Raw genomic sequence first — 16,404 nt, 5'->3', positions numbered from 1 at the left:
TCGAGCCATTATCAGTGATGGGGGTAAACATTTTTGTAATAAGCCTTTCGAGGCCTTAATGCGAAAATATGGTATTACTCATAAGGTTGCTACCCCTTATCATCCACAAACAAGTGGCCAAGTTGAGGTATCTAATTGGGAGATCAAAAAAATTTTAGAAAAGACGGTTAACCCAAGCCGCAAAGATTGGTCTTTACGACTAACCGACGCACTTTAGGCATACCGTACTGCTTTTAAAACCCCGATTGGTATGTCTCCATATCGACTCATTTTTGGAAAGGAATGTCACTTACCTGTGGAATTGGAACACAAAGCTTATTGGGCAATCAAGCAATTTAATTTTGATATGGATAAAACTTGCTCTCTTCATAAGTTTCAGCTTAATGAGTTGGAAGAAATCAGGAATGAAGCTTACGAAAACTCTCGCATTGCCAAGGAGAGAATGAAAATTTTTCATGACAAAAATATTTTTCAAAAATCTTTTGAGCCTTCCCAAAAAGTTTTGTTGTATAATTCAAGGCTTCATTTGTTTCCTGGCAAGCTTCGATCCCGATGGATCGGCCCCTTTGTTGTAAAAACTGTTTATCCTTTTGGGGCCGTTGAGATAGAAAATCTAGAAAATGGTAATGTTTTTAAAGTTAATGGACAAAGGTTGAAACCATTTTTTGATGATTTTACTCCAGAGATTGAGTCCACTACTCTGGAGGATCCTACTTATCAGAATTAATTTCTGATTTCTCATTGTATATACCGTATTTGTTTGTTTTGTTTTTCTTTCTTTTGCTTTTTGTGTTTTTAACTTTGACAGAAATCTACTCCTTATATGCGTTTGAATATCTCAGGTGAATTCTTTCCTCTCTGTTTAATCATTTTCGTCTCAATATATGTTATACAGTGTTTATCTTGCTCCAATTCATACCTGTATAGCATACATCATCAAACATTCAATTGTTGAACATTGAGGACAATGTCACATTTAGTTTAGGGGAGGGTTTTCTATTGAAAATTTATTAGTACCTAAAAAAATAAAAATAAAAATAAAATAAATAAAATAAAAAATTTGTGAGGTGCATTGAAACATAAATGATTAACACACACTTCTAGCATTTTTGTGAAATTTGAGTATCTTAGTGGAGTAGTTGAGCACAATTATTTTGTGAAGATTTATTTTCAACCTTTAAACAGAGTTGGCGTGAAAACTGCTAGTCCCTGAGGCTTTGAGGTAGTTAGAATCAATAATGATTAATCTTAAGGTTGAAAAATCCTATGATAAATCATGTTTATTAGTGAGGAACACACAGAGGTTTAGTCACACACACATATCTGAGTTCTAAGATATTTGCCCTAATTCTATGTGAACAATTGTTGAGACTTTCGTTGTGGATACAACTCCTGGTGTTGAGTAGTCACGAATCAATTTTTTGTGAGAATTCAGAATTATGTTTGATTGTTTTTGTTTGAATTTTAAGCTTTATGCAATGTTCATCTCAATTAATTTTCACTATTTTGCTCAAGGATTAGCAAAAAGCTAGTTGGGGGGTGTGATTGAGCTGAAATATTGCATAGTTTAGCTATTTAAAACCAATGTATTTTAAATTCTTCGTGACACTATTATTGGTTTTAGATAAAAAAATGGTTAATAAGCATAAATACGAGTTGTGATTTTTAATTGATTGATATCATGTTTATGCTTAATTTTATAACTATGATTTAATGGGACAATATTTCCTCACATATATAGTCTATTTTTGATAATCTATTTTTCTTTTAATTTATTTTTGAGTGTTATTTCTTTCTTTTTATTTTCAGCTTAAATATAATTCAAATGGGATCTGGTTGGAACTTTTGATCAAAAGTGCATATTAATTGAGAGGAATGAAAAGAAAGAAGCGATGTACTTGGACAGCTGAAAAATAAGACAAAATGAAGAATCAGTGGTTATTTTCTTCCTTTGATTATTCAAAATGCATGTGATCTTCATGGTTGAACAAAAATCACGGAGGCTTGAGAATTTTTGGTGGTGCAACATTAAAGTCATACAAAGAGGCTGAATTACGGCAAAAGTGAAAAGAGAAATGAATTTTCGGTAGAAGTGTGAATGTAATTGGGTGGCTGCTTGTTTGGCTTAACTTTCATCGATTGGTGCAGCTAAATTTGATAGGCAAAGCAGAATAAAATAAATTTGGTGTCGGCTGGAATTAAGGTGAGGAACATGTGATTGATTGGAGCGCTGCTTATGAAGTGTGAAGACGTGCTTGAGTTTTCAACCAAGTGTGAGTCGGTTATTGAAGATGGAATTCGGCTGAGTTAATTTTATTGAAGATGGAATTCGGCTGGTTAATTTGATTGGAGGAAGGGCAGCACCAACTTGAAGCAAAGAAGAGCCGTGTGGGAGTTTTCAACAAGGGAGACGTGCTGTTTTTTTTTTTTTTTTTTTTTTTTTTTTTTTGTGCTGAAATCAGAAATTGTGGGGAGATGTCCAGCTGTTTTAGAAGAGAGGCAACAAGTCTATAAAGCAGGAGGTGTTGTGCTGGAATGAGGGACTAGTCGGTGGGTGCAAGAGTTGAGAGAAAAGTGTAGGAAAATCGGTGGTGATTGAAAGAAAAAGGAATTGTGATTGGAGGAGGAAGTTTGGACGACTAGAAGCAGCTATATATATATATATATATGTTGCTGGACGTAAAGGAAAGGAGTAGCAATCGGTGGGTGTAGGATTTGCCGAGGGTGACAGGTTACGTGGGGTGTTGAGAGAATTGGAGAGGTAAGAAGGTGCAGGCAAGAGAGAGATTTGATTGAAGGAGGCAGTCGGTGGGTGCTTGTGTAGAGTCGGTGCATGATTTGCTGGAGTTAAAACTGGAGTGCAGGGGTACGTGGGTAGAGAGGGACGTGTAGGGAAGTGAAGGGAAAATGCCGTGCTTGGGTTTGAGTGAGGTGTCGGTCATTTGGTTGGTAGTGAAAGGGTGAGTAGAAGAGAGGAGGTACTGTGTGAGGTCGGTTGGAGAGAGGGTGAGACGTGTAGGGGTACGTGGTTGGAATTGAGAGTAGAGAGGGAGCTGGGATATGATTGATTTTCATGTGAAGTGGTAGTTAAGGGCAGGAGAGTCGGTCGGTTGGGAATTAGATTTAAGGGGGTGTTGGTCGGTTTGTGATATTTGGCTGGGTAGAGGGAGACGTGTAAGGAGTTTCCAGATTTTCTTTGGGGTTGATGTGAAAAGAAGTTGATGTGGGGGATGGACTTGAAGGGAGCCGGCTGGAGTAATCTAATTGGATGGGATTTATTTTGGTGGAGAGAGGAACATGAGGAGATTGGTGCTTGAGTTTAACGTGGAGTTGAAGTGGTTGGAGTTTTATTTTTGCTTCTTCATGTTTTTCGTTTGGCATCTGGTGGGGCTGCAGCTTCTTCTTGATGAATTTCTTTTAGTTTCAATTTCTGTTTTATGCATTTTAGTAACGTCGTGAGCTTTATTCTTTCGACATTGACTAGAATCTAAATTTTGTTGTTTCTAAATTGTTGCCTAGTATTTCTTGTATTTCATTTTAGTTTTCTAATGAATAATATTTATATGATTTCTATAGCACTTATAATAAATATGATTGGCTAAATTTCCATACTAAGGTTAGAGGTGAAGTTTAATGATTTAAATATTGTTTTCGAATCCACGTAAAATTTATTCTGGGAACTTGATCGATTGAAGGATTTTATTGGATATTTTGATTATCTATATACTCATCTTGATTCATTGTGATTTCCGAATACAGTGAATGCTTGAGGAATCCCTGTGGTATTCAAATAAATTTCTAAATGTTTTAATCATCAATCGTTCACGCTCAATCATAAGCGACTATTTTTCTTGATCTTAAATACTAAATCTTCCAATTAAACGGAATTATTATTCTAGTTTAATTGAAGTAAATCGATCGGAAACAATATCATAAATTATTAAACGGATCCTCGAAACCTTAGTCTTTCTCCGTATTAATTCATTTTATCATTTTAGTTTGATTCAGTTATTTTATCAATCTTCATCTGATCGCACGTTTCTTTTAGTAATTTCATTTCATTGTCTGAATTTATTTTCTTTATCACAAAAGTCAATCACTGTGGATTCGATCTTGTAAGATACTACAACACCTGTATACTTGCAGGTAAAACTGCACTAAATTTTTGGTTCATTAATTTGAGTAAATTTAAGCGCAACAATGCCATAAAAGTTGGGCTAGAGAACAATGTGTTTGTTACCAATGAGTTGATTGGGGTGTATGTGAGTTGGGGCTAGGTTAAGGAGGCCAAAATGATGTTTAATTGCAGTGTGGAGTGGGATTTGTATCCATGGAATATTATGTTTGGTGAGTACATATGGACAAGTGATATGGATCAAGCTCTAGAGTGGTTTGATCGAATGCCATAACGAGATGTTGTATCATGGAGTATTATCATAGCTGGTTACGTCCAATTAACTGTATTTGAAAAACAAATGGCTACCTCGTATGCATGCTTTCCAAATGTTTTTTTTTTTTTTTTGGACACCTTGGTTAAGAATGTTGTTGCAACGCATTGCTTTCCTTTTCATTTCAAAACAATATGCCCCATTGTTTACGAATTACCTTTGCACCTCTAGAGTCTAGTTGGAATGAACATAAAGAGTTACCAGTCCAAAATGTTGTTTTACTTTTATTAAACATTTTATGGCCGGTGGATTTGTTTAAAGGAGTTAGTGGTTGTTATCTTTAGGTGGATTGTTTCCTAGAGGCCTTGGATCTCTTCCACAAGATGCTACAAATAGGTCCTAAACCCAATGAGTTTACCGTGGTAAGTGTCCTGTGCAAGTCTAGTGGCATTGGATCAAGGAAGGTGGATCCATGTTTATACTAAAAGGGTTGAGATCAAGATGAATGAGCAATTGCTTGCTAGACTCATAGACATGTATGCAAAGTGTGGATAGATAGAATTTTCATCAAAGGTTTTTTGCAATGAACGTGGTCTGAGGAAGGTTTGGCCCTAGAATGCCATAATTGGTGGTCTTTCAATGCATGGAAAATCCAAGGAAGCAATTTAAATGTTCTTCAAATAAGGTGACTCTTATTGCCTTATTAAAGGCCTGTAGTCATGGAAATATGGTCGATGAACGAAGAGGTTATTTTGAGTTCATGGCAAGTTGTTATGGAATTGAGCCTAAGATAGAGCATTATGGGTGTATGGTAGATCTACTAGGTCGTGCTATATTCTTGGAGGAAGTTGAAGAGATCATATCTAGCATGCCAATGGCTCCAGATGCTGCCATATGAGGAGCATTACTTGGTACTTGTATAATCCATAAAGATATGGAAAGAGGAGAGAAAATAGCAAAGATATTAAAAGAACTCGATCCTAACCATATCAACTATTGTGTTCTTTTGGCTAGTATTTATTCTGCTTCCAGGAGATGGAATGAAGCAAAGGCTGTGACAGAGGAGATTGAATTAAATGGAAGAAAGAAAATCCCAGGTTGCTACTCCATTGAATTAAATGGCGTGTTCCATCAATTCCTTGTGGGAGATATATCTCATCCCCGCACTAAACAGCTCTACCTATTCTTGGATGAGATGACAACTAAGTTGAAGATAGCTAGTCATGTTCCACAATTTGGAGACGTTTTGCTTCATATTGATGATGAGGAAGATAAAGAGACAGCCCTATCTAAACATAGTGAGAAATTAGCTATTGCTTTTGGCTTGATGAACATAGCACCCCAAACCCCCAATTCAAATTGTAAAGAACTTACAAGTTTGTGGGGACAACCACGAAGTAACAAAGTTCATCTCCAAAGTTTATGATCGAAAGATTATTGTCAGGGACAATATTAGATATCACAATTTTAAAAAGGAAAGCTATTATTGTAACGCCCCCAACTTCCACATACAGAAAGGCAAAAATCGTGATGCCGAGATGATGACAACGCAGGTCATACACCCCAAACACTATTGTTAAGTGTGTGTACATGTAAAAAATGCACCATAAAAATTGCAATAGAAAAATAAGAGAGTCAACTAAATACCAAAATCTTTTTATACAAAACCACAAAATAAAAGTCCTTCAACAAGGTTATACAATTATACAACATGGTAAGATAAAATCCGAAACACATAATCAAAAGTGGGAAATAAATCCGAAGACACGAAAAGTAACCGCGCATCACTCCTCCAGTGGAGTCGATCCCTCAGGTTCAATGTCCTCCTCTGCGTCAAAATTTACGAACCATAGGATAGGATTACCACAGTGAGATTATAAATTTTAGTAAGTAATCAACCAAATAACTAGCATGTATGCGTGCACATGAAGAAACATGCATGAGACCAAAACCATCATTTCCCCAAAAATGATCATTTTCTCAACGCACACCAAAAATCCTATTTGACCTAAAACACGCCATTAACGATCATCCGCCATTTTCCTAGAAAATTACCCAAACATAAATCCACCATTTTCTCACAAAATTGTCCTCATATCCATTTAATCATAAACTGTCATTTTCCAAAAAATTGCCCAACATACCCATTCATTCCGTCACTGTGATGATCCATTTTCACGTGTATTTTTACTAAAGGGTTGTTTTTAATTTAATTAATATATTGATTTATTTATTTTAAATTATTGTATTTTAATTATTTTTTAATTTATTTGATGTTGTGTTTAATTTAATTAGTCGTTTTACGATTTTTAATATCGTTTTCGGCAGATCTGTTTTTGGTTTCTGGAGTGAAGACTGGACCTCATTTCTTTCCTCCATCTTTTCTTTTCTCTTTTTCTCTTTTCTTTCTTTTTCTTTCTTTTTTTTCCTCCCTTTCTTCCCGTGCGTTGGCCCCTCCCCGTGCGATTTCTTTCTCTCTCTCTCTCCTCTCCCTCCCGCGTCCGTCCAGCCACCCAGACCCGCCGCTCGTCGGCGACGTGACCCACACCACCACCACCGTTTTCTTCCCCTTCCTCCGGTGAACCACCCCACCAAGTTTTATCTCCAACCGTGCCGCCGTTTAGCCGGAAAACCATCTTCAAGCCGAGCGGCTTTTCCTCCGATATTCCGTCGTCGCTCCACCTCCGGCCACCACCTCCTTAACACTTCATCACCGACTCCTTGCCGTCCTAACTCACCCATTTTGGGCCTCGATCCGCCGCCGGAGCAGCTCCCACGAGCTAGTTTCCGATTTGGGCGTTTAAGCCCTTCCACCGCCATTTTCGCCGCCACCCACGGCCAAACTCCACTTCCACTAGCTTGATAAACACCTCTAAGCCATTACCTATTAATCCCGAGCCTTGGTTTGTCCCCGTTTGAAAGTGGGTAATTTATTACCCAGGGCCACAGTGTAAATTACATTGTTACGTCGCTTTTCTTCCGCATTTTGCAACGCCGCGAGCTTTCAAAAAATACCCTACAGCGCTGTAAGTATTTTTCAAACTCTACTATTAAATTTAAATGTATTTTTCTCTTACAATAAATATTTATCTGTTGGTTGGTTGATTCTAGACTGAGTCTGATGAGTTTGGGGGTCAGATGGATTGAGGACGGAGTGCTTGGTTTTGGTTGTTTGTGATTGCTTGGTTATTTGCGCCATGAGGCGTGCGTTACATATTGCATACATGTGCATTTTATTTTAAGTGAGAAAATCATGTTTTGTTGGCGTAAATGGATTTCGGGTGCGTGTGTCTCACGAGCCCAAGCCAGGATGCGTTATTATCTCGGTGGAGCTCCTCTGGTCACTCGGGAGCGGGGGCTAGAGGATGCTTGGCTACTAACGCGCCGGGCGCGGAACTGAGCATCACTCTATGCACCGACTCCATGGCCCTTCGTTGGCGAGGGCTAGAGGATGCTTGGCTACGAACGCACGGGGTGCGAAACTCGGCATCGCTCGTTTAGGTGTCACACGCGTGGTCGTTACCTGCGGTGTGGCACAGGAGCCAGGGTGTGCGGATGACCCCTAGGGGAGGTCATGGTGCATATGGATTAATTGGTTAATGGTTTGAGTTGGATATGGGCCAAATGTGACTTTTGGCGTGATATTTGGAAAGGATATGTTTTTGGGCCAAATGGGATTTTTGACATGCGTGGAAAAATTATGGTTTTATGGGACATGTGCATTGCATTCTTTCATGCATGTTGTTTGAGTTAATATGTTTTTATCTAGCGGTCTCTCGATTTCCCCGTGTCCGTGCGTGGGGATTTGGGGGCGTCACAGGTGGTATCAGAGCGGTTTGGCTCTGGGTAAAACCACATGTCCCGTAGGTAGTACCAAAATGTTTTTAAAGTTGTGTTTTAAAATTTATGTTAAGTAAAGTTGCTATTTGATTTTTTTTATTTATTTGAGCTTGTTTGCTTGTTTTATTTATTTAGTTATGTTATTGCATGCTGGTTTCTTTCTATTTCTTGTTATGTGGTTTTGGTTTTTGGTTTTATGTTGGTTTTATTTGTTTTTCTTAAAGGGGGTCAAAGGTTGTATTGTGGCAAGAAAAATGGTGAGACCAAGGAAATCTACTCAGGAGCCACGGGACGATATATCGAGAGATGACTTCATAGCCCAAGCAATACGGCAGATGACGGAGTTCATGCAGCAGAATTTTAGGCCCCAACAAGGAGGGCCTTGGCCACAACAAGGGGGTCCTTGGCCACAACAAGAAGGGCATTGGCTGCAACAAGGAGGGCTTTGGCCACAACAAGGAGGTCCTTGGCCACATCAGGGAGGGCCTTGGCTATACCCAGGAGGGCCTAGTAGCATGGTGCAAGCTGGATGCACCTATGAGCACTTTCTGGCGCATAGAACTCCACATTTACTAGAGAAGAGGATCCACTTCAAGTTAGAAAGTGGGTCAGAGACTTGGAAAGAAATTTTGAGGTGTGTGGTTGCACTGAGGCGCAATAAGTGCTCTATGCCAGCTATATGTTGCAAGGCACCGCTTCTGATTGGTGGGATACCAAGAGAGTAATGCTGGAATCAGAGTTGGGATCTTTTGCCGCTGTGACCTGGCAGCACTTCAAGAAAGAGTTTAATGATCGTTTCTTTCCCACTTTCGTGAGGCGATAAAAGGCAAGAGAATTCTCAAGCTTGGTCCAAGGGAGCATGACAGTGGAACAATACGCCCAGAGATTTATAGAACTTGGACGATTTGCTCCCCACCTCATCGCCACAGAGGAAATGCGAGCCGAACGTTTCCAGGAGGGACTACATCCTGATATACGCCGTATGGTGGTCAGCCACCAGATATCCACTTTTTAGGATTTAGTGGACGTGGCCACCCTTGTAGAGCAAGAGAATAATCTGAGTATGGGCTCCCCTCCAGGACATAAGAGACGGAGTTTTTCTGGTGAAGGAAGTAGCTTGGGTTTGCCTCAGAAATTTGTTCAGCGGACCGGGACCCGACCACAAGCATCCTCAGGTGTTCGTATGGGAGGACGGATGCCAATTTGTGGAATTTGTAATAGAACTCATGAGGGCGAGTGTCGGCTGAGTGGTGGACCCCAGTGTTACCGATGCGGCCAAGTGGGACATATTGCTCGTGAGTGCCCCGTCAGAGTTCAAGGAAGCCATGGAGGTAGACGCGGTGGAAGAACAAATCCAAAACAAGCATTGCAAGCCCGGGTTTATGCTGTCACACCCAGATATGTGGATGATGAGGCACCAGCGACCCATGATGCTGGAGTAATTACAGGTATGGATTTAATTTAATTTTATGTTGGATTTGATTTTTGGTGTGCTTTGATTTCTTTGTGTATTTGAATTTCATGGGTTTATGTATTTGGTTCAGGGAGAGTCCGTTTATATGAGTTTTATGCTTGCACTTTGTTTGATTCGGTGCTTTACAGTCATTTGTATCTTCCACTTTTGCTCGGATGTGTAATTTGGTCACGGAACCTTTACCGAAGTCATTGGTAGTGGCTCTACCCAATGGTGAAATGGTGTGGTGTTCCAAAGTTGCTTTGGGTTGCCCATTAAATTTTGATGGAAGGTTCTTGGATGCTGATTTGGTGGTGTTTAATCTGTTGGGTTTTGATATCATTCTCAGGATGGATTAACTATACTGATATTCTGCGAGTATTAATTGCAGAAGTCGGGTAATTAGCTTTCAGCTTCCAGATGGTGATTGTCTGGAATTTGCAGGGAGTAAGTTAAAAGAAAAGCCGATAATTATATCAGCAATTCAAGGAAGAAGAGAGATTGCATGGGGAGCGGATGCCTTCTTTGTCCAGATGGTGTCTATGCCGTCTAAGAAGAAGTCTTTGGTAGACATTCCCGTTGTGGAGGAATTTCCAGATGTGTTTGTGGATGACTTGCCTGGGCTACCCCCTGGTCGTGAAATGGAGTTTGTTATATACTTGGAACCTGGAGCGGCTCCTGTACATAAAGCTCCTTACCGCATGGCACCGGCTGAATTAAAAAAGTTGAAGACTCAGTTGCAAGAGCTGGTAGATAAAGGGTTCATTCAGCCTAGTACTTCGCCTGGGGTGCGCCAGTGCTGTTCGTTACAGAGAAAGATAGAACCCTCCGTATGTGCATTGATTATCGGGAATTAAATAAAGTGACCATCAAGAATAAATATCCTCTCCCACAGATCGATGATTTATTTGATCAGCTTCAAGGAGCAGTTGTGTTCTCGAAGATTGATTTGATGTCAGGATACTACCAGTTGAGGATCAGAGACAAAGATGTGCCCAAAACTGCTTTCAGGTCGAGATATGGGCATTATGAATTTAAGGTGATGCCGTTTGGGTTAGCCAATGCCCTTGCTGCTTTCATGGATTTAATGAATCGGGTATTTCGACTTATCTAGATTCCTTTGTGGTAGTATTCATTGATGATATTCTGATTTATTCCCAAGATGTTGAAGAGCATGTGTATCATCTTCGTCTTGTTCTTGGGAAATTGAGAGAACACCAGTTGTATGCCAAGCTCAGCAAGTGTGAATTTTGGTTGGAGGAAGTCAGATTTCTTGGGCATGTGATTTCCCGAGACGGAGTGGCTATTGATCCTAGTAAGGTGGAAGCCATTTTGTCATGGCAGCGTCTGACCATAGTGCGCGAGATCCGAAGTTTCTTGGGACTTACCGGATATTACCGAAGATTTGTGGAAGGATTTGCTCGCCTATCCGGACCTCTCACAGCTTTGACTCGGAAGGATGCAGAATTTATTTGGTAAGACAAGTGTGAGAGAAGCTTCCAAGAATTGAAAAACAGGTTGACGACTGCACCAGTGTTAGCGCTTCCAGAACCGCATAAGCCATTCGTAGTCTTCAGTGATGCGTCTAAATTTGGATTGAGTTGTGTCCTTATGTAGGAGGGACGGGTTCTTGCTTATGCATCCCGTCAGCTAAAGGACCATGAGAAGAATTATCCGATGCGCGATTTGGAACTAGCTGCGATTGTTTTTGCTCTTAAGATCTGGCGGCACTTTTTGTATGGGGAAGCTTGCGAAGTATACACTGATCACAAGAGCTTGAAGCACTTGTTTCTCCAAAAGAATCTGAACATGAGGCAGAGGCGATGGCTGGAGTTCATCAGTGACTATCAGTGCGAGATCAAGTATCATCCGAGGAAGGCAAATATAGTTGCTAATACTTTGAGCCAAAAATCGCACTTGGAAGATGAAGCCGAGCCGTCAGAATTGGATTCTTTGCTTTGTGGGATGAGAAGACTCCTTATTGAAAGTTCACAGCAAGAAGAGATTTTATCTTCAATTCTTAATATTCAGGTAATTGATTTTGAGGAATTGAAGACTCTTCAGAGGAAGGATCCGAAGCTGTTGGATATCAGAAAAAGAGTCAGAAAATCTCGAGGGTCGTTGCACTATAGTATGGATAAAGATGAAATTCTTCGGTTTCAAGATCATAGGGTGGTCCCCAAAGATTCAGAATTCAAAGAGCGGATCATGGCAGAAGCTCATGCGGCCCCTTATTCAGTTCATCCCGGCAGTACAAAGATGTACCGAGACTTGAAGAGAAATTATTGGTGGGATGGAATGAAGAGGGATATTGCCTTGTATGTTGAGAAATGTCACACATGTCGTCAAGTCAAGGCCGAGCATCAAAGACCTGCTGGTATGTTTCAACCCCTCCCTATTCCTGAGTGAAAGTAGGATGACATCACGATGGATTTTGTAGTGGGCTTGCCGAGAACTCCTAGTGGGAAAACTATTGTTTGGGTGATTGTTGACCGGTTAACGAAGAGTACTCATTTCTTGCCTGTTAATAACATCGATTCCTTGGGTAAGTTGACCCGCTTGTACGTCAAGGAGATAGTACGGTTGCCCAGCATACCGAAGAGTATAGTGTTGGATCGAGACCCAAGGTTCATGTCTCAGTTCTGGAAGAGTTTACAGGTAGCATTGGGTACTAAGTAGAAGTTCAGTACTGCATATCACTCGCAGACAGACGGTCATTCAGACCCTTGAAGATATGTTGCAGGCATGTGCCATGGAATTCCAAGGGAGTTGGGAAAACCACTTGCCGCTCATAGAGTTTGCGTATAATAATAGCTTCCATGCGACCATTCAAATGACTCCTTATGAAGCTCTTTATGGGAGGAAGTGCAGATCGCCTTTGTGTTGGGATGAAGTCGGGGAGAGTAAGATAATTGGACCCGAAATAATTCAAGAAATGCAAAGCCAAGTTCAGATCATCAGGGATAAAATGGCGGCAGCTCAGAGTCGTCAGAAAAGCTACGCTGATACCAGGAGGAGAGAGTTATCTTTTGAAGAAGGTGATTGGGTTTATCTCAAAGTCTCTCCCATGAGAGGAGTTAAGCGTTTTGGTAAAAAGAGGAAACTGGATCCGAGGTATGTCGGCCCTTTTCAAATTCTGGAGAAGGTAAGGTCCGTCGCCTATAGAGTTGCTTTGCCAGAATATTTTGGGGATATTCATGATGTCTTCCACGTATCATCCTTGAAGAAGAGCTTTGGACAACAAGAGCCGCGCTTTGTCGACCCAGAGCGTATCCAGTTGCAATCGGACCTTACTTATGAGGTTGTTCCATCGCAGATCATAGATTGGAAAGAGCAACAGTTGAGGTCCAAGACGATACCTTTGGTTAAGGTGGCATGGGGAGATCCTTTAGCTTAAGACTTCTCTTGGGAGAGAGTAGTTGACATGAGGGAGCAGTACCCCTACTTGTTTGAGTAATGACGGTACGTTCTTAATCTTGGTCACAGGTGGTTTTATGTGGTTTGTTGCAAGTTGGTGTTTGATCTTGCAAATTTCGAAGATGAAATTTATTTTTAAGGGGGGAGGATGTGATGACCCGTTTTTACGTTTATTTTCACTGAAGGGTTGTTTTTAATTTAATTAATATATTGATTTATTTATTTTAAATTATTATATTTTAATTGGTTTTTAATTTATTTGATTTTGTGTTTAATTTAATTAGTTGTTTTACAGTTTTTAATATCGTTTTCGGCGGATCTGCTTTTGGTTTCCGGAGTGAGGACTGAACCTCATTTCTTTCCTCCATCTTTTCTTTTCTCTTTTCCCTTTTCTCTTTTTTCTCTTTTCTTTCTTTTTCTTTCTTTTCTTTTTCCTCCCTTTCTTCCCATGCGTTGGCCCCTCCCCGTGCGATTTCTTTCTCTCTCTCTCCTCTCCCTCGTGCATCCGTCCAGCCACCCAGACCCACCGCTTGCCGGTGACGTGGCCCACACCACCACCACCGTTTTCTTCCCCTTCCTCCAGTGAACCACCCCACCAAGTTTTATCTCCAACCGTGTTGCCGTTTAGCCGGAAAACCATCTTCAAGCCGAGCATCTTTTCCTCCGATTTGCCGTCGTCGCTCCACCTCTGGCCACCACCTCCTCACCACTTCATGACTGACTTCTTGCCGTCCTAACCCACCCATTTCCAACCTCGATCCGCCGTCGGAGCAGCTCCCACGAGCTAGTTTCAGATTTGGGCATTTAAGCCCTTCCACCGCAATTTTCGCCGCCACCCATGGCCAAACTCCACTTCCACTAGCTTCATAAACACCTCTAAGCCATTCCCTATCAATCCCAAGCCTTGGTTTGTCCCCGTTCAAAAGTGGGTAATCTATTACCCACGACCACAGTGTAAATTACACTGTTATGTTGCTTTTCTTCCGCCTTTTGCAACGTCGCGAGCTTTCAAAAAATACCGTATAGCACTGTAAGTATTTTTCAAACTCTACTTTTAGATTTAAATGTATTTTGCTCTTACAATAAATATTTATCTGTTGGTTGGTTGATTCCGGACTGAGTTCAAGGAGTTTGGGGGTCGGATGGATTGAGGACGGAGTGCTTGGTTTTGGTTGTTTGTGATTGCTTGGTTATTTGTGCCATAAGGCATGCGTTACATATTACATACGTGTGCATTTTATTTTAAGTGAGAAAATCATGTTTTGTTGGCGTAAATGGATTTCGGGTGCGTGTGTCTCACGAGCCCAAGCCGAGATGGGTTATTATCTCGGTGGAGCTCCTCTGGTCACTCGGGAGCGTAATATACTGAGTGACGTCCCCTGAGTTTTCCCTGGGCGACGACAGGAGCGGAGGCTAGAGGATGCTTGGCTACGAACACGCCGGGTGCAGAACTGAGCATCGCTCTATGCACCGACTCCATGGCCCTTCGCTGGCGAGGGCTAAAGGATGCTTGGCTATGAACGCGCGGGGCGCGGAACTGGGCATCGCTCGTTAGGTGTCACACGCGTGGTCGTTACCTGCGGTGTGGCACAGGAGTAAGGGTGTGCGGATGACCCGTAGGGGAGGTCATGATGCATACGGATTAATTGGTTAATGGTTTGAGTTGGATATGGGCCAAATGTGACTTTTGGCGTGATATTTGGAAAGGATATGTTTTTGGGCCAAATGGGATTTTTGGCGTGCATGGAAAAATTATGGTTTTATGAGACATGTGCATTGCATTCTTTCATGCATGTTGTTTGAATTAATATGTTTTTATCTAACGATGTTTGGATTTTACTTACCTACCGCACCATTTTTTGTACCGTAGATTTTGGTGCAGAGTTTGAGAAAGAGGAGGAAGCTAAGCCCGAGGATGCGGCTCCGCCGGGGTGCTGAAGTTAATGTCTATGCTTTGTAGTTAGTTTTTAAAACAATATTTGTGTTTTGTAATGTTTTTATATGTAGGTTTTGAATAGATTTGTATTAAACAAGAAAAATTCTGGTATTTAGTTTATGACTTTGCTTTTCGCTACGTGTTTCTTCGTGCACATTTGTTGCTTATACACACACTTGGCACACGTCGTTAAGGTGGTGACCCATGATGTCATCATCCGGACATCTCGATTTCCCCATGTCCGTGCGTGGGAATTTGGGGGCGTCACAGTCACTATAGGCGAAAATCACAGGCAAGACTTACCACCATCTCTACAGATACTTTTTACTTTCTTTCATTACTTTCAATCCGTTCATTACACATACACTCAAAATTCTTTCTTAACACAAAAACTCAGCTTTCAAACATGACACATGAGAATGAATGCAAACAGTATATATGATGTCATGGCACATCACACATCAGATAAAATACACTAATCACAAATCCAAGTGCACAAACCCACAAACCAACTCCACAATTAACCCATCCTCCAAACTGGCCCAAGGCTCACATCAAACAACAAACAAAATCCATAAATCCACACTCCTCAGACACAAGGCCCACAACAATTAATCAGACTGCATAAAACAAGTTAGTGTAAAAATATATTTAAATCTAATAAATTCTTTGAAAAATTACTTACGATGGCTGAATGAAATTATGGAAGATCAAAAGTCATGCCAAAAGTGGTGGAGCAGTGGCAAAGCAGTGTTTTCTAAGGGTTACCATGGGTCTCAAACTGAAAAATGGAAGAGGAGAGCTCGAGGAAGCTTAGGCTAGGCAAGAAGGAGCTAAGGGAGGCTGTAGAAGATGGTGGTGGTAGCTGGTTACCAAAGATGGTGGCGCACTAAACATAGTGAGAAGTTAGCTATTGTTTTTTGCTTGATGAACACGGCAACCCAAACCCCAATTCTAATTGTAAAGAACTTACGAGTTTGTGGGGACTACCACAGAGCAACAAAGTTCATCTTCAAAGTTTATGATTGAGAGATTATTGTCAAGGACAGGAATAGATATCATCATTTTAAAAAGGGAAGTTGTTCGTGTAAAGACTATTGGTAGACATACAGATCAAGTTTGCAATGGATCCAAGCCAATCAAATATTGCAAGTTGTCCTACTTTCCTACACAATATACAAGAATTTGGCTACCATGCATCACATTCTTTCAGCCATTTTTCTGCTGAAAAGGTACCACATTAAATTGGTGATTCTAAGGATGCTTTGTTTTTAAAAGATGCCAACACCCTTTCGCTTAGAGAGTGAGTAACAAAGGGATGTGTTTTGTGACGTGATGAGATACATGGACTTTTACATGTGAGGAGATCA

At 40.8% G+C, this 16,404-nt stretch overlaps 1 pseudogene; it reads left to right on the top strand.

Annotated features, from left to right (window-relative positions):
* The window catches only part of LOC122310227, a 37,177-nt pseudogene extending 21,039 nt beyond the window's left edge, over window positions 1-16,138 (top strand).
* The last annotated feature ends 266 nt before the right edge of the window (window positions 16,139-16,404 follow it).

This window comes from Carya illinoinensis, chromosome 5 (assembly GCF_018687715.1).
Source record: "Carya illinoinensis cultivar Pawnee chromosome 5, C.illinoinensisPawnee_v1, whole genome shotgun sequence".
Lineage (NCBI taxonomy): Eukaryota > Viridiplantae > Streptophyta > Magnoliopsida > Fagales > Juglandaceae > Carya > Carya illinoinensis.
This window is presented reverse-complemented; position numbering and strand designations above follow the sequence as displayed.